General features: G+C 47.4%; 1 pseudogene; it reads right to left on the bottom strand.

The window, feature by feature from the left end:
• Window positions 1-16,411: 16,411 nt before the first annotated feature.
• On the bottom strand, window positions 16,412-16,534 carry LOC136646321 (5S ribosomal RNA; annotated as a pseudogene).
• Window positions 16,535-18,954: the final 2,420 nt, after the last annotated feature.

The raw sequence follows: 18,954 nt of genomic DNA, 5'->3' as shown, positions 1-18,954 counted from the left end.
GCCTTTGGCCAGATCCAGTGGGGCTCTTCTTGTGTTCTTATGTTCCTGCCCAGTGCGCGAAGCCTGGGTAAAGAAGGTATGGAGGATAGGCTGTTACCCATGCAGCAAATCCCCCCTCTCCACATCGCTGGAATGATATAATGGAAAGGCAGAAGCCAATACGGTTGGTTCCAGCGGCGTCACAGGAGTTGCCAGAGTGTGACTGTGTACAGCCACGAACTGCCTCAGGGACTCTGGCTCCTGATTTTGCCTCGAGGTTGACTCCTCAGAGCTTGCGTCCTAAGTACACTTCTGTACTGCAGCGAGTCATGGACTCTTCGCTCACAACAGGAGAGGAAACTGAACGCTTTCCACATGCGCTGCCTCCGACGCATTCTCGGCATCACCTGGCAGGACAAAGTTCCAAACAACACAGTCCTGGAACGAGCTGGAATCCCTAGCATGTATGCACTGCTGAAACAGAGACGCCTGCGTTGGCTCGGTCATGTCGTGAGAATGGATGATGGCCAGATCCCAAAGGATCTCCTCTATGGAGAACTCATGCAAGGAAAGCGCCCTGCAGGTAGACCACAGCTGCGATACAAGGACATCTGCAAGAGGGATCTGAAGGCCTTGGGGATGGACCTCAACAGGTGGGAAACCCTGGACTCTGAGCGGCCCGCTTGGAGGCAGGCTGTGCAGCATGGCCTTTCCCAGTTTGAAGAGACACTTGGCCAACAGTCTGAGGCAAAGAGGCAAAGAAGGAAGGCCCATAGCCAGGGAGACAGACCAGGGACAGACTGCACTTGCTCCCAGTGTGGAAGGGATTGTCACTCCCGAATTGGCCTTTTCAGCCACACTAGACGCTGTGCCAGAACCACCTTTCAGAGCGCGATACCAGAGTCTTTCGAGTCTGAAGGTTGCCAACATGTTCCTTCCCCCTCTGAATATGCACTGAAGGAGGAAGTTCCATTCAACTTGCCATTCCTTTCAGGGAGCCACCCCCCTGCATGTGACCTTTTTGCTATGGTTCACTTTTTGTCGTCATCCCCAACCTAATTACTTTGCAGCAGTGGTTGCTAGCCCCAGCAAGATCAACAGAGATGTATGCATCTAATTTGATGTGATTACCTGCAACTTGCATCAGTATATTTCAACTTTCATTTCATCCCGTGAGGCCTGTTTTCACAATCAGTAATTGTGGAAAAACAACACCCTGAAGTCCCCTTGACCACTGGGCATGCATCCATAGGCTGAAAACCAATCACTCTTTCAGCTCACAGTAGCCACACACACACACACACACACACACACACACATGTATGTATGTATGTATATTTTAAGTCAGATTATCTTGAGTTTTAAATGCAGTGCGCTGTGGTGGTAATGTGAGTCCTGGGTGGCATGCGTCAAAATCTACACAGATGGGGCTTTGGTATTCCTTTGTGACTGCAAGATCCAATGGCTACAGACTTCCAGAGAGGAGATTCTAATGGGGCATCAGGAAGAAATTCTGGATGGTCAGTGCGGTTTGGCAGTGGAACAGATTGCCGCCGGAGGTGGTGGATTCTCTCTCACTGGAGATCTTCAAGTAGAGGCTCAACAAGAATAAACACCTGCTAGAAATGCTCTAGGAGGATTGCTGCTACAGGTAGGGGGTTGGACTAAATCAGCCATTCTCAATGGGAGCCTTGTGGTTCCCATGGGAAGCCTGGCACATTTGAAGGGGTCCACAGACTAGTGTCAATAATAAATGACTTTATGTTTGGGGCATTTGGTGGGCCGCTGTGAGATACAGGAAGCTGGACTAGATGGGCCTATGGCCTGATCCAGTGGGGCTGTTCTTAGGTTCTTAACTACAATTCCCAGGAAGCCTTGCAGGTCTCTTATTTTCTGATGTGCTCCCTGGGGCATTTGGTGGGCCGCTGTGAGATATAGGAAGCTGGACTAGATGGGCCTATGGCCTGATCCAGTGGGGCTGTTCTTATGTTCTTATGTTTATCTGCTTATGTTGAATCCTTGTTTGATAGGGGACCATGGAACCTGAGAAGGGCTCCTAAGGGGCCACAGCCCCAAAAAGGTTGAAAATAGCTGGACTAGATGACCTTGTGGAACCCTGTCAGCTCTGTGCAGTAACTACCACCACTGCAGGTTGACTAGTCTGCGAATCAAATTTCCCTCATACACAGTAGCCTCCCCATAGTAGCTACTTCCTTGTGATGCTCTCCCCTGTGGCTACAACATCTATGTGAATATACAACTAGCGCTCAGTTGCCTGTAAGTCGTTCTGCGGAAACAAATGGCATCGGCCAGCTGGTGGCAGCTGGGAGGTTCAATCTTGTTGCCCTGTCACCAGTAAGCCCCTCCCCCATTTTGCTGTATTTTGTACTTACCCCACTTTTGCACCGTGCAGATAGGTCTGTGAATGGGGGGGGGGTGTGCATTTTACCTAGCCTGAATCACAATCATCTTGGTAGGGCCAGTTACAAGGGCCTTTCCTGTGTGACTGGAGCCCTTTAGTCTGGTCTGGCAAACTCATGAGGTCAGTTGAGCCTGTTGCCTCAGGCAGCAAGCTAGGGAAGGAAGCAAGGAAGGTGTGTGTGGTGGAGGGTGCCCATACCTATCTGTCACCTTTTCCAGCTTGCCACCTCACCCAGCAGCTCCAACCTTCTGGAGCTCCTCACAATCACTTCTGGTCTTCACCACTCGGAAAAGTTTGGTGTCATCTGCAAACTTAGCCACCTCACAGCTCACCCCTGTCTCCACGTCATTTATGAAGAGGTTGAAGAGCACCGGTCCCAGGACAGATCCTTGGGCCACACCGCTTTTCACCTCTCTCCATTGTGAAAATTGCCCATTGACACCCACTCTCTGTTTCTTCAACCAAGGTCTCAATCCAGGAGAGGACCTGCCCTCTAATTTCCTGACTGTGGAGTTTTCTCAGTAGCCTTTGGTGAGGGACCGTGTCGAACACCTTCTGAAAGTCCAGATATATAATGTCCACGGGTTCTCCCGCATCCACATGCCTGTTGGCCTTTTCAAAGAATTCTATAAGGTTCATGAGGCAAGACTTACCCTTACAGAAGTCATGCTGATTCTCCTTCAGCAAGCCTTTTTTGTCTTTGTGGTTTGAGATTCTATCTTTGATGAGGCTATTCCACCATCTTACCCGGTATAGATGTTAGGCTGACTGACCTATAGTTTCCCGGGTCCCCCCTCTTTCCCTTTTTAAAGATCGGCGTGACATTTGCTATCCTCCAATCCTCTGGCACTGTGGCTGTTTTGAGGAACAAGTTGCATATTTTAGTCACGAGATGGCAAGATATGTAATGTGGCAAGCACTTGTGACTTTACAAGGGCTCCGCGTGATAAGAATGAATATGTTGAGGGGGACAGGAGGGCATTCCCTTCTTGTGCACAGCCAGCAGATCTGTCATTGCATCTTGATCTGCGCCCAGTGTTTTCTCTGTCGACCATTTTACAAGAAGCTGTGGTGGAGCTGAGGGTTCCACATGCGGAAGAAGAAGACAAAGACATAAGTCTGTGCTGATGGGGTGAGTGGCAGAATTTGGGGGTGGGTTTGGACCGCAGGTTGCCTTTGACTACCCCTGCTGTCAGTGCCAGCTTTCTCTCTGCTGAAAATTTTTAGTGCACCTGAATTTTTGATATTCCACCCAACATCTGAAATGAAACAGGCCAGCAAAAATTGTCCTCCATGTAGCTTTGCTTTTAGTCTGACCCCAGTTGCTCTCTTTTTGGCATAGATCTGGAGGGTTTCAATCTCTGAGTATTTGGCAGGAAGCAGAGAATCTTTTGGTGTTGAGATCTTCTTTCTTCCATCTTGAAATCCCCTGAAACTGTGTCCTACCCCATGTTAAAATGAACAAGACTTTCCTGAACTTGCCTTTGAGTGCCTCCCGAACCTCCTCTCCAACTCCTCCAGGTTTTCTTCAACTTGAAACTTCTCTTTCTTTCTGAATAGGGCTGTGTGGGTGATGCCTGTCACTTTTATTTTACATCAGAAAATTGATGACAGATCCTGTAATCCCAGGGTCTTACTCTCAGGGGCTTCTTGACATCTCCCAAATCTACAGGCAAGGCAATCACTTCCTTTTTGGATCTGCAGTTTTCCCCCCAATGGGCTTGGACAAAACTAAAACACAAAGGACTTGTGAAAATGAAGCAGAAGAATATTTTTGAAGATAAAGTAGAAATCCTGATGAAAATATCTTGGGAATGTAAAGCTCTATTATAGCTCTGCAGTTTGTCCACCCTGTTATCCTTCTAGTCCCTTGCCAGTCAATCTCTTGCTTCAGTCTCTTAGATCTGTGGCTTTCAAACTTTTTGAAGGAACTCCCTGGCGTTTACCTTGGAACCACAGCATGTTGCAGTGGAGCCTTGGCCCTCACTTATATGGGGAAGCATCATCGTGGGTGCAGGAGTGCACCTTGAAACACATCCAACACTCCCCTGCAGCTGTGAACTGCAGGGGAACATTAGTGCTGGTCTTGTCCTGTCTCCACTCGTGTGTGGTTCACGTTCTCTTTGTACTGGCAGGCCGGGAAAGTCGTCCAGCAGATCAGGGAGCAAGGCTTCCCAAAGATCAGGGGATGTTCTAGCAAAGGAGTCACCTGGAACAAATAACGAATTCAGGTGAATTACTGGCATCAGTAACTGCCAGGCATCCAATGAGCTTTTCTCCAGCTGCCCAATCTCTTCCTGAAGCACATGCCAGGCCCTGATCTAGAGCATGGGTTGGTTCAGTCCTCTGCCCCTCTCCCTCAGTTAGAACTGAGGGATTGAAAACCTTATTATTTGTTTGTTTGTTTGTTTGTTTGTTTGTTTATGCCCCGCCTTTCCCCCAGAAGGGACTCAAGGCGGCTTACAAAACAAGGTTAAAACACATTAAAAACATAGTTTAAAACAGAAAAAAATAACATATTGTAAGAACATAAGAACAGCCCCACTGGATCAGGCCATAGGCCCATCTAGTCCAGCTTCCTGTATCTCACAGCGGCCCACCAAATGCCCCAGGGAGCACACCAGATCACAAGAGACCTCATCCTGGTGCCCTCCCTTGCATCTGGCATTCTGACATAACCCATTTCTAAAATCAGGAGGTTGTACATACACATCATGGCTTGTACCCCATAATGGATTTTTCCTCCAGAAACTTGTCCAATCCCCTTTTAAAGGCATCCAGGCTAGACGCCATCACCACATCCTGTGGCAAGGAGTTCCACAGACCAACCACACGCTGAGTAAAGAAATATTTTCTTTTGTCTGTCCTAACCCGCCTAATTGAAACATATTGTAAAAACAGTAGTCAGATAAAACTAGTCAAAACCTTAAGTTGTCCAACAGACACAGCACTTTCTGGTCTAGGCCTTTGCTCAGACTTACTGCTGCCTCTGCTTCTGGGTTCCCAGGAATCATTTTGGAGGGACTGGATCTGGGGAGTGGGACCAAAGATCATAAAAAAACATAAACCAGCAGCAATCAGTAACAAAGGAGGCAGACTCATAAAATCTAACCCACATTAAAAAAAAAAACAACTCACAATATTCAATATTAAAAAGACTTGGACTCAGAAGGCTCATCTAAATAACAATGCCTTTAGACCCCACCAGAAAGTCTCTAAGGAGGGAGCAGTTCAATACCTCACATCTCCAGGTAAGGCTGGAAAAGACCTTTGGAGACCTGCCACTAATCAGCATAGCACAGCCCAGTGATTTTCACCCTGACAACAGCACACTGACAAGGTGCTAAAATTGTCAAGGCGCACCGTTTGTTTTTGGACAATTGACAAGGCACACTGTGCATCCCTCAATAGCCCTACTAATAAACGATCCTCCCCCAAACTACCATGGCACACCTGCGGCCCATTTGTGGCAAACCAATGTGTTGTGGCACAATCGCTACCCTGGAATCTCCAGGAATCGGCATGAATCACCAAGTGACTACTGAAGCGATCCTGGAGATTTCAACAGGGCCTCCTTGATGTCATGACTGGAAAGGGGGGGGGGAATCTCCAGCAATGATTCCAGTCCAAACTGGTGACCCAAAGTGTGCAGCTCAGGTGATGCCCCTTGTTGCACACTACCTCTTTATGAGCTAAGCCCAGAAGGCCTAAAAGCCAAGTGAGAAAACTGGGGGAAGAGTTTCAGCTTTACTGCAGAAACCTACCTGTGGTTAGCCTGTATGATCTCCACAGGAATCCAGGCCTTCGAAAATTAATGCTTGCTTGTTTGTTCTTCCCAGTCTCAGATCTTACGCGCTGGATTTTTTTAGTGAGTTGTAAACAATAAAAGGATGAGAAGAGATCTGGTATGTCCTGTTACTGTCATGTATTCATCCTGGTCCTGCCTTGACTCGTACAGCCTCTCCCATCTCCCCATTCGGTCTCTTGTAATATTGATTCCTCTACCCGGCTCCGAAAGGTTCTCAAAAATGAGTGTCCTCACTTTGGCTCCCCATCAGCTCCTCCACCCAATCCCTCAATTAGACATCTCAGCATGTCTCCGTCCCTTGGAAAGATCCACCCCGACTGGACAGTCTGCCCTGTGGCTTGACCAGCAGGATCCCAGATTTTGCAAAGAAACTCTGGGCCTTGTCAAGGTAGGAAATTGCAAGGTACAAAGACCCCAGCTGTGTTTGCTTTATTAATTTTCAGCGGTATTTTGCCAGTATGTCAAACTTTTCCTGTTTCCCTACTTGCAATTTCCAGTGTTTGAAAACAGACTTGTTATACTGCATTCCTGTGCTCTGCGGAGAGAAGCTTTCTGGAGCTGCAAGGGTTTCCTTCTCTACAGCCTCAAAAACACTTAACATTCCTTGTATTGCTTCTTTATTGAAGGAAGTGTTCCAAGGATGTTTTCTTATATAGGTGTGTTCAGGACTCCCTGTTGTACAACCAAAGGATAATTCCCCCTTAAGAATAACAGGCTGCTCTTAGGAGAGATCATATTTCTTCTTTCATCTGCCTGTAGCCTCTGGTATTCTTCTAAGATCAGGAACACCCCTTTCTCTTCCCCCCCCCCAATACCCTAAATGGACCAAGGAGACCTTGATTTGTGATCTTTCCTGCAGACTACACAAGTGAGCAGTTTTAGAAACATTTTTATCATGTGCATTGGGCCGCAAATCCTTCTTAACACAAGAGGGGTGGCTGAAGACAGCCAGGAAAGCAGAAGGACTTGTGCCTCCAGCTTCCTGTTCTTCTCCTTTATAATATCCTGTGTGGAACTGTTGCATCTTCACCTCATGGCAAGAAGTGTGAACTGTCTCCCCATTTAAAGCTTGGGTATCTAACCAGGAGGAAGGGAGAACTTAGGTCAGTTATCTACCCTTCAGGCAGTATGGATAAACACCAAAGGGCAACTCATTTTCAACTTCTTCAGAACATCTGGTTTACTAAGGTCATCTCGGGTCTCTCAGGACAGAACATTCCTGCTATTGGGAGTTCCCAGAGGTGACCAAGAGTGGAGCAGTAAGTGGTGGAGGCTAAGTGTGGAATAAATGAAGAGGTGCTGAATTCCACTGATCAGCTAATATTCCGTGTTCTGGTATATCAAGTGTTTCCCAAGCTGTGGATTGGGATCCACCAGTGAGTCTCAATGCAATAGTTGGTGGGTCCTGTAACTGACAAATTGATAACTGACAAGGGAAATGTATTGAGCCCCATGGTAAGTGAACCTGAGTCGCAGCATGCATTTATTCATGAGTAGGCAAATGTGCTTCAGAATGGTCCTGATGCAGGCCCCCCAAAATACTCAAGTCCTCCCTCTCCAAGTTGACAGGAAAAACGTATTGAGACCGATGGAAGCTGAAACAAAGCAGCACATGTGTGTTTACTCACAGGTAGACAAACATGCCTCAGCTCCTGTCAAAGACCAGGCAAAGGGAATGCAAGGCCACCAGAATGGTCCTGATCCGATGAACGTGGAGCTCAAGAAATGCTCCCGAAGGTAGTTGACCCCCGTCATAATAAAAGGATGAAAACAGAGACTTGAGCAGCTGTAAGATGAAACTTTTTAAAAGTCTCGTAAAGCTATGCAGGTCCTGATAGCGTGTTGTTTTCAAAAGTGGGTGCCAGTGCTAAAATGTTTGGGAACCACTGCAGTATACCCCTGGTGGCCCCACACAGACACTTCTGGGTGCACATAGGCACTGTGTCTATGAATATGTGTCTTAAGATGGGTGATGATAACAAACCATGCAATCGGGTACCCCTTTTCTAAACCTCCACAAGCATGTACATTGCAGTGCGCACATGGACAACAGTTGATGCATATGTCACCTTTCTAAAGAGGCCCTTGAGTGCACCTCAAGGCCACTGAATCTGTAAACTGGCCCCTTGATACCTCTTAACTGCAGGATTCACAACTTCCTGGTGGCAATCAGTTTGGGGAAGGGCTTAGGGATTGGCAGGAGCAATCACAATTAGAACAAATGCATCACATCATATTTCACAGGTGAAAATAGGGAAACATGCATGACCACTGACAGATCCCCCACTGCCTTTCTTTACACATTGTTGAAGAATCGTCTCTTTGCATTGGACTTCAGTGCAACAATCTGTCCTGTACTAAAGCAGAGTGTTTTTACCAGCTTAAAGGAGTCCACAAATTTTCACTTGTCAGCCTTTTAATAGTCAGCTTTTTGTTGGTTGCCATCAACCCCTGTGATCCATCCCCTCCTGCTGGTGCCTGCAGAAGCCCAGCAGGAAGAGAGAGAAACCATCCCTTTGCTCTCCTGCCTTGTCTGTGAACTGCAGAGAATTCAGAAGCAGGGAGGGGTGGATCCTCTCACTTCCAGCTGGGCCTGCATAGGAAAAAGGCAGCAAAGCACTACCTGCTACACCTTCTGCAAAAAACCCAGTTTTGCAGTTCACAGACACAATGCAGGAGAAGGACCTTTGTGCCAGGACAGGATGGGTTAATTGCCATTGGTGCCCAGGAAAGAGGGCTGGACAGAGTAGATAGAGAGACGCTCTTTTCCCTCTCACATAACACCAGAACCTGGGGACATCCACAAAAGCTGAGTGCTGGGAGAGTTAGGACAGACAGAAGAAAATATTTCTTTACCCAGCATGTAATTAATTTGTGGAACTCTTTGCCACAGGAGGTAGTGATGGCATCTTGCCTGGTTGCCTTTAAGAGGGGATTGGACAAATTTCTGGAGGAAAAGTTCATTACGGGTTACAAGTCATAGTAAGTATGTGCAAGCTCTTGATTTTAGAGGCAAGCTGCTCTGATTGCCAGATGCAGGGGAGGGCACTGGGACGCAGGTTGTGCCTCTTGTCTTATGTGCTCCCTGGGGCATTGGTGGGCCACTGTGAGATACAGGAAGCTGGACTAGATGCTCCTTTGGCCTGATCCAGCAAGGCTCTTCTCATGTTCTTATGTTCTTATGAGTCCTGGATAGATTTGCTGCTAATCTTACTGAGGCTCTTGTTGTACATAGTGCTTACAGAAAAGTCCACCCCAAATACACATGGTAACATTCTTCATTCATACAGGCACTTCTGGAGAGGATGAAAGGGAAGCCACATACTGTCTTTAGATGTGTCTCTGTGTATATTCACATGCATGAAAGAGACATTCTTGCATATCTTAGAGATTTCATTATTTTAGAGGAGGGGTCAAAAGCTGACTAATCCCGCTACATGCTCAAGTGTGCACTAAACAGTGGCGCAGCTGGAGAGGGTGCAATGCACTAAGTTTTGCAGGGAGTCTCACCAAGGCTTGCAAGCGGCCCTTCCACCTCCCCTTCGGGGCCATTCCAGGCTCCAAAGGGGAGGGGGTGTTTGCACACTAAGAACATAAGAACAGCCCCACTGGATCAGGCCATAGGCCCATCTAGTCCAGCTTCCTGCATCTCACAGCGGCCCACCAAAAGCCCCAGGGAGCACACCAGTGCTCCTTGCAAAACTTAGTGCTTTGCACCCCCTCTAGCTATGCCACTGACACTAAAAAATATAACCCAACACTTTCTCGCCCCCACCCCCCATAAAAAAAAGATAGGAGCACTTATTTGTGAGAGACAAGGACATGATAAAGGCACCTTCCCAGGTAAATAGGGACAGGTGAGGTGAATATGGGTAGATTCTGATGGATAGGACCAAATCGAACTCTGGATAGGGAGCTTTTTCAGTGCCCCCTCCATGTGCTCAACTTTTATTCTTTTTAAAAATCACATTTGAAGCTCTTTCTCAACGTTGATGCACAATCTCCATGTGTGATTTATCCTTGTCATATAAGACAGCATGCTTGCACATATGCAGAACTGTGTTTATTTATTCAGGTTTTTGCCCCTCCTTTCTCCCAGATGGCCACCTAAAGTGGCTTTTTCATGCAAAGCTGTATGAATATTTATTCATATAATATATTAGCATATAAAAACAAAGTGGTTTTCACTTACCTTAGAGAAGCATTTTAACTATAAGCATTGCATAGCAGCAGCTGTCCGATCTCGTCTGATCTCGGAAGCTAAGTAGGGTCAGGCCTGGTTAGTACGTGGATGGGAGACCGCCTGGGAATACCGGGTGCTGTAGGCTTATACCATGATCTCAGAAGCTAAGCAGGGTCAGGCCTGGTTAGTACTTGGATGGGAGACTGCCTGGAAATACCGGGTGCTGTAGGCTTATACCACAGTCTTTTGAGACTGAAGGTTGCCAACCATGTGTAGCTAGTGGGGGTGCAAAACTCTAGGTTTTGCAGGGAGCCTCATCCCAGCATGCAAGCAGCCTCTCCCCTTCCCCTTTGGAGCCTTTCCAGGTGGGGGGAACAAATCGGAGGCGGAACACCTCTGCCTCCGTTTTGCTCCCCCCTGCCCAGAATGTCTCCAAAGGGAAGGGGGGAAGAGCCCGCTTGCACGCTGTGTGCACAACTTAGTGCTTTGCACCCCCTCTAGCTATGCCACTGATTGTAAGAGTTATGAAATGTCTCGCATCCTCCCACAGATGCCCCAGAAAGTTCACCTACCCCTAAATTCAGCCCAGCCTAGCTAATAAAAGCCTCCTCCCCCCCCCAAAAAAAAAGAAAAAGAAAAAGAAGAAAAGGAAGCCCTGTAGTTAGCAGTGAAATTGTCCGGGGAGTAAAATCAGGCATATGGTGCTTGATATAGGCCAGCCTTGCGAAACCAAGGATTCCCACAAGCGAAGAAACGCAGCTGAAAGAGAGAGCAGGGTGATGGGGAATCGATGGTGCCACATGGCAAGAGGCCGTGTTCTAATTTATTGTGACATGTATAGTTCTGCTTTAATTATTTATGACAGTGCCAGAGAAGACTGTTTGCAAAAGCCTTCAGCACGCTGTGATGTGGACGGTTTCACATGGAAGGAGAAGGCTGGAAGCAGGGTTTGGCGGGTCTAAGCGTTGCTCTCCTGAGGGCTACTGAATCACCGTACGATTGCGGAGGGCTTCTGGGTACTGCTGCCATGCAGGAGCAGGAAGTACATGTCCTCTGCACTTCCTGTTACTGCATTTCATTGTCAAGCTGGAAAGAATTCTGACTTCTCCTTGCCAAGGCTGCTGCAGTGGAGAAGGCCTGTGGGTGTCCCATGTCTGGGGCTGGGATGGTTGTACTCCAGTCCACACCTCATGGCATAAAGAGACTGGTGATCCACGCCAACTTCAGAGAAGCTGGGACTGTGCTTTGATTTTATTCTTAATGCTAAGAATGATCAGGCACAAGATCACACCCTTTAACTGTGACTCAGTTAATCCATTGTGACAGCTCTCTTTGGGGGCAGTGGGTCATCACGGTCTAATTGAGATTAGACTTGCTACTGTATCTCTGCATTGGGGACAAACTATTCTTTCAAATATAAGAACATAAGAACAGCCCCACTGGATCAGGCCATAGGCCCATCTAGTCCAGCTTCCTGTATCCCACAGCAGCCCACCAAATGCCCCAGGGAGCACACCAGACAACAAGAGACCTCATCCTGGTGCCCTCCCTTGAATCTGGCATTCTGACATAGCCCATTTCTAAAATCAGGAGGTTGCACACACACATCATGGCTTGTACCCCGTAATGGATTTTTCCTACAGAAACTTGTCCAATCCCCTTTTAAAGGCGTCCAGGCCAGTCGCCATCACCACATCCTGTGGCAAGGAGTTCCACAGACCAACCACACGCTGAGTAAAAAAATATTTTCTTTTGTCTTTTCTAACTCTTCCAACACTCAATTTTAGTGGATGTCCCCTGGTTCTGGTGTTATGTGAGAGTGTAAAGAGCATCTCCCTATCCACTCTGTCCATCCCCTGCATAATTTTGTATGTCTCAATCATGTCCCCCCTCAGGCGTCTCTTTTCTAGGCTGAAGAGGTCCAAATGCCATAGCCTTTCCTCATAAGGAAGGTGCCCCAGCCCTGTAATCATTTTAGTCACTCTCTTTTGCACCTTTTCCATTTCCACTATGTCTTTTTTGAGATGCGGCAACCAGAACTGGACACAATACTCCAGGTGTGGCCTTACCATAGATTTGTACAATGGCATTATAATATTAGCCGTTTTGTTCTCAATACCTTTCCTAATGATCCCAAGCATAGAATTGGCCTTCTTCACTGCCGCCGCACATTGGTTCGACACTTTCATCGGCCAGTCCACCACCACCCCAAGATAACTCTCCTGATCTGTCACAGACAGCTCAGAACCCATCAGCCTATATCTAAAGTTTTGATTTTTTGCCCCAATGTGCATGACTTTACACTTACTGACATTGAAGCACATCTGCCATTTTGTTGCCCATTCTGCCAGTCTGGAGAGATCCTTCTGGAGCTCCTCACAATCACTTCTGGTCTTCACCACCATATCTTCCTTGACCTGGAACATGGGTACCGATGAGTGTGTTTAAGTGTGCTAAAAAGCAACGAAGGCTGCAATCCTATCCAAACTGACCTGGAAGTAAGCCACATTTACTATAATGGGACTTACTTCTGAGTAGGCAGGCATAGGATGGGGCCCTAAGAACGCAATCCAAGAAGGCATTTGGCCAGTGCAAGGGGTTGGCTGGTGCTTGACATGGGATAAGGGGAAAAATATCCCCTTACCCCAAGTTGACTTCCAGCCTGCATTTAACCTGCGCTGGATACAGCGCAGGCCACCGTAGCCTGCTTGTTCCAGAACAGGTTAGGATCAGGCTGTAATTTGTGCTAGGGCACAATCTTAACCAGGTCTACTCAGTTGTAAGTTCTATTGTGTTCAATGGGACTTACTCTCAGGAAAGCGTGGTTAGAATTACAGCCTTAATTGATCTTAAGTGCAGACTCTTATGCCTCAGTTCTGTTCCCCACCATTTGCACTGATGCTGCCACACCCTGGCAGTGCACCCTCCATCCTGTGGTGGGGAGGGCAATCAGGAGGTCTCCTCGAGATAAGGGAACTTTTGTTCCACCAGCAGGACCTTGTGAATGACAGATAAGCCAGTCAGCAATGTATGTGCTAGCATTTGGTAGTGTCTCTATGGATAGCAGCATTTTTAACATAATGGCTGTGTGTATGGAGGGAAGGATATAGCCAATGTGAATGCGGATTCATGTGCAAGCCTTCTAAGTAGCCGGTATCGCATTTTTAACATTGTGACTGTGTTTACTGAAGGAAGTGTATAGCCTTGTAATTTATGTTTTATAATTACAACATTGTGCAAATTGACATGGGGACATGACAAGGGGGCATAATTGAGACATACAACATTATGTAGGGCAGGGGTGCCCAAACCCCGGCCCTGGGGCCACTTGCGGCCCTCGAGGACTCTCAATGCGGCCCTCAGGGAATCCCCAGTCTCTAATGAGCCTCTCGCCCTCTGGAGATTTGTTGGGGCCCACACTAGCCCGACGCAACTGCTCTCAGTGTGAGGGCGACTGTTTGACCTCTCGCGTGAGCTGTGGGATGAGGGTTCCCTCCACTGCTTGCTGTTTCATGTCTGTGATGCAGTAGCGGCAGCAAAAGAAAGGCCAGCCTTGCTTTGTACAAGGCCTTGTATAGGCCTTGAGCTATTGCAAGACCTTCATTCATTCATATAAGTTCACCTGTAATATATTCACTTATGTAAACACATGTAAATTTATTCAAATTTTAAATGTAAATTAATTCTTTTTTTTCCCCGGCCCCCAACATAGTGTCAGAGAGCTGATGTGGCCCTCCTGCCAAAAACTTGGGACACCCCTGATGTAGGGGATGCATAGAGTGGATAGACAGATGTTCTTTTCCCTCTCATGCAACACCAGAATATCCCCTAAAGCTCAGTATTGGGAGAGTTAGGACAGACCCCAGCGTGTAATTATCCTGTGGAACTCCTCGGCACAGGATGTGGTGATGGTGTCTGGCCTAGATGCCTTTAAAAGGTGTTTGGACAGAGGAAAAGTCTATCACAAGTTGTAAGCTGTGATGGGTATGTGGGACCTCCTGGTTTTAGGAGTAGGCTACCTCACAATGCCAGGTGCAAAGGAGTGGGACCAGGATGCAAGTCTCTTGTTGTCTTGTGTGCTCCTTGAAGCATCTGATGGGCCACTGTGGAACACAGGAAGCTGGGCTAGATGGGCCTTTGACCTGATCCAGCCGGGCTGCTCTTACGATAACCATGGCCCCAAAGAGCGCAGTATGTCCCTTTTATATAACCTTTCTGAGAGAGAAATGGCTTAGTTCTGTGGCAGAAACATCAGCTTCTCAGGTCTTGGAACAAATTACCTAAAAACAATGTGTTATTGGGTTCGCATTACAATATTTTCACAATACAGTGGTGTCCCCGGAGTGGAGTAAAGCGGGGGTCCACTGTATGATTGCTAAATAGATACATGCCCTTGTGAGGCAGACTATAGGATCAAGGAATGATAAACTCCTCAGCAGTGCATTTTCACGTGTCTCCAGGCTTGCAGTTCCCCAGTGCCCACCCGTGCATTTGAAATGAAGCGATCATGAGCGACAGGTCATTTTTCAAAGTCCTAGATATTCAGGCTCTTTCTAGTTTTAAGGAGAACTGCCTGGCCAAGAGATAACACAAAGCTGAGGAAAACAAAATTTCCCCCTGGCATTTAATCTCTCTATGAAAATAATTCCTAAAAAAAAAGCCAACAAACAACGTTCAGCTCATGACTTCACCTTCATGAAAAAGGGAGGAAAAGAAGACTTTACGATTCAATTTATCAACTCTGCAAGTGCTTGTCATTTCACATTATACTGACAAACTACCAAAATTCAAACACGTCCCCTCTAGTAAGAGATTCACGGCCCCCTCATGTGGACAGGGATTAAGCATTATAATGGCAGAACTAGACAAATTACTTAAGGGCTTCGGATGAAATCCCTGGCACAGGTTCCAGAGCCCAGAGGAGATGGACACATGCAAATAGGACACCCTCAGGAAAAGACTGTGTCTTCTAGGTGTCTAAACACAGTACGTTAAACTGTTTACGATTGTGCTTGAACAAAGAGCACCAGCGTGTTCTGAAATACACGGACGTTAGAAGTCTGTGTCCAAAGAAATACAGTAACTAGTTGATTCAAATAAATATATGAATGTCATCTTCTCCTTCACACCAGTGTCATAGCTAGGAGGGATGCAGAGCACTCAATCTTGCAGGAAACCTCATTGTAATGTGGTCATCATAAGTGACCCCTTCCCATTCAGAGCCATTCAAGGTGGTGGGAGCAAAACAGAGGCTTACATCTCAGTTTCGCTTCCACTTCCAGAATGGCTCTGAAGGGGAGGGGCCCCTTGCACACTGCAGTGAGGCTCCCTACAAAACTTAGTGCTTTGCACCCCCTCTAGCTACTCCACTGCCTCACGTCTCCATGCTTCTTGGCCTTGATCAATGGGAAGGCCACACCTGGAGTATTGTGTCCTGTGTTCTGGTCACCACATCTCAAAAAGGACATAGTGGAAATGGAAAAGGTGCAAAAGACAGTGACTAAAATTATTACTGGGCTGGGACACCTCCCTTATGAGGAAAGGCTACGGCGTTTGGGCATCTTCAGCCTAGAAGAGAAGTGCCTGAGGGGGGGCATGATTGAGACATACAAAATTATGCAGGGGATGGACAGAGTTCTTGTCCATCTCTTCTTATGTTCTTGGCCTCATCGCCCCTTGGGATTGCGCAGACACAGTGCTGCACTAGTTGTACGAATGACAATGCTCAAAATTCCCCATTGGTGCAACTCTTGTGTAGGGATGGCCTGCATAGGCCAGTTCCACTCCACAGAATTTTGATGGATTTCAGAATGGTCGTTCCAGTCTCCCAAAAATTCGGAGTGAATCATGGCAGTTGGAATGGTAGATAAAGCTTCAAGAAAACACCTGGAGTGACTGAGTTTTCCTGTGCATGCCAGAGGGTCCCTGAGCTAGTAGAGGACAGTGTCTCTCCCCACCCCCATTTTATTCTTCAGTTTATTTTGGTTGGCAATCTTCAGTCTCAAAAGACTATGGTATAAGCCTACAGCACCCGGTATTCCCAGGCAGTCTCCCATCCAAGTACTAACCAGGCCTGACCCTGCTTAGCTTCCAAGATCAGACGAGATTGGGCATGTGCAGGGTAACAGTTGCTGCTTTAGGAATTTGGTATACAGATACAATACCATTAGCAAATTAGCTCAGTTATGCTGCAAAACTACTTATAGGAATGATGTAAATAATAGGCAGAAAAAAACAGAGTGTGTGTGTGTGTGTGTGTGTGTGTGTGTGTGTGTGAGAGAGAGAGAGAGAGATTATTCAGTGGGATTAAATAAGATCTTGACGATGAATACAATTAAGCATTGGGAATGCCCAAGTAATTATGATATTTTTTTTCCCCCACATGTGGTGGGTGTGCTCAAAGACTCAGAGGCATTGGAATCCATTTAGTGACAGAGTTTTTCAAAGAGTGGACAACATAATGAGACCTCAGGTGTGCCACCAAATGTCCTCAAAGATGAGTTTTGCAGTAAGCATTGTGGCTGACTGCAGAGCTCTTCAGCACATTTGACACCCCCTCCCACCCTCTGAAACGTGACATGCTATGAGTGGCTGCATCCCCACTGCTAACCATCAGGAAGTCTCATTGGTTCGTGAGTGGTGGGGGAACGCCACCAGGTTGGAGGGAGGGGAAACACAGGCAGGAATGAAGCGATCAAGCACAAGAGGGGACAGGAAGGACCAGAGATGGACAAGTAGAGAGGAGAGGAAAGTGGCCAGCAGGCAAGGAGGAAAAGGAAGAGGCTGCACAGGAGAGAGAGAGAGAGTCTGAAGGTGCAAAGATGGGAAAGAAAGAGATCAGAGGGCCGGACACAGGAGTAGCAAAGTCAGAGGAAGAAGGGAATATAGGGCAGGCTAGTGAAAGAGGGAGCTACCCCTAGGCAGGGAAAAAGTACAGAAGGTTTGATGGCACATGCATGTTGATAGGTTGAGGCAAGAGGGAGAAGGAGAAGAGGAAGAAAGGAGATGGGAAATGGCCTTTGAAGGGCCAGGCAGCCAGAGAGGTGAGTCACGCCAGAAGGAGCAAGCTACCAGTTGCATTTGGGTGCTTATCCTAGATTGCCTGATACACTGAGTGGTCTGTTAAAAAAAAAAAATCAGTCATCCCTCACAGCACTGAAGTCTTTTGGATTGAAGGGCATATTTTGCTTCAAACTATGTATTGTATCCCAAAGGGCCTGAGGCCTTAAATGAGGCAGTTCACTGGTCCTACTTGTTCCTTGGTTCCTCCTTTCATCAACCTGCTGCTGTCTCCACCGATCCCTTTTAAATCCACTGCCTATCCTAAGTCTACTGCCTTTAGAGACTGAGCATCCTCACCGACCCCTCTAACATGAGGCAACCACAGAAGTTAACCAGTTGAGGTGCTGGCTGAAGGCGGCTGATTCTCACAGCCCCACCCCGCCCAACCCCAGAGCCCCCCAGGCAGTGAAGGCCTGAACCTCTCAATCAAGCAACTTGGGCTGTCGCTGCTGTGTTCCACTCTTAGAGGACCCTGCAATGACGCAGCAATCTTTGAAGAATCCCGTTTGTGGATGGAGAGGACAGGAAAGGAGGTTGCTTAGGCTCTCCTTCCTGGAGCGCCAAGGAAGGGACAACCTCCATCCGCACCTCTCCATTTCCACATCCTGTTGGGGAAAGGAAGAAGAGCAATCTTGAAGGGTGCCTCTTCTTTTTTGCTGCCAGAGAGCTGTGAGAGAGGCATTCTTCTATGAGATGTCTGGCTGCACAACAAAGACGAACATCTTGGAGGACACTTCTTGGCTCTGCCATAGCTCTGAGGAGAGGTGCCCTCCCTGCAGTTAGGTGATGGGGGACATGTGAGCATCCACACTCCTGCCCTGTGTGCTTAAGGTGCCAGTTCAGAGCACCCATTGGCTCACATTGACTGTGCTGTACAGTATGTGCATTCCTTGGCAACAAGTTCAGACCAGAGTTTTGTTCAGCCAGGCAACTGAGTTTTGTTCAGCCAGGATCTGGATTCTTATCTTCATGATTAAATTGCTTCACTCTTTCCATGGACAGCTCATTTCAGGAAAGGCAGCTATTTAAGGCAGTGCCTGAAATCACATATAAACCCCCAGCTCTTTGCATTACATTTTTTTTCTAGTAAATAGCAAGGTACCCCTGTCCTGAACTGTAAGTATATCCATCAGACACACAAGCCAACTGCACAGACATGACAGCCAGTGGCATAGCTAGAGGGGGTGCAGAGCACTAATTTTTGTAAGCGCCTAAACGCACCATGCAGGTGGCCCCTCCCCTTTGGAGCCGTTCTAGGCAGTGGGAGCAAAACAGAGCCTGGAATGACTCCTAAGGGGAGGGGGAAGGGCCTCTTGCACAGCTCATTCAGGCACCTGCAAAAAATAGTGCTTTGCACCCCCTCTAGCTACGCCACTGATCAAAGCCATCAAAGTAGTCTGCAGGCAGTTGGTTCTGCAGACTACTTTGGTTTAAGAAGCAGTGCCTTTAAACTACATTTCCATGTTTCAGATTTCCAGCAGAACAACTGCATGGTTTTCT

The sequence above is a fragment of the Tiliqua scincoides genome, chromosome 3, assembly GCF_035046505.1.
Source record: "Tiliqua scincoides isolate rTilSci1 chromosome 3, rTilSci1.hap2, whole genome shotgun sequence".
Lineage (NCBI taxonomy): Eukaryota > Metazoa > Chordata > Lepidosauria > Squamata > Scincidae > Tiliqua > Tiliqua scincoides.
The sequence above is the reverse complement of the archived record's forward strand: the minus strand, read 5'-3'. Positions and strand labels throughout refer to the sequence as shown.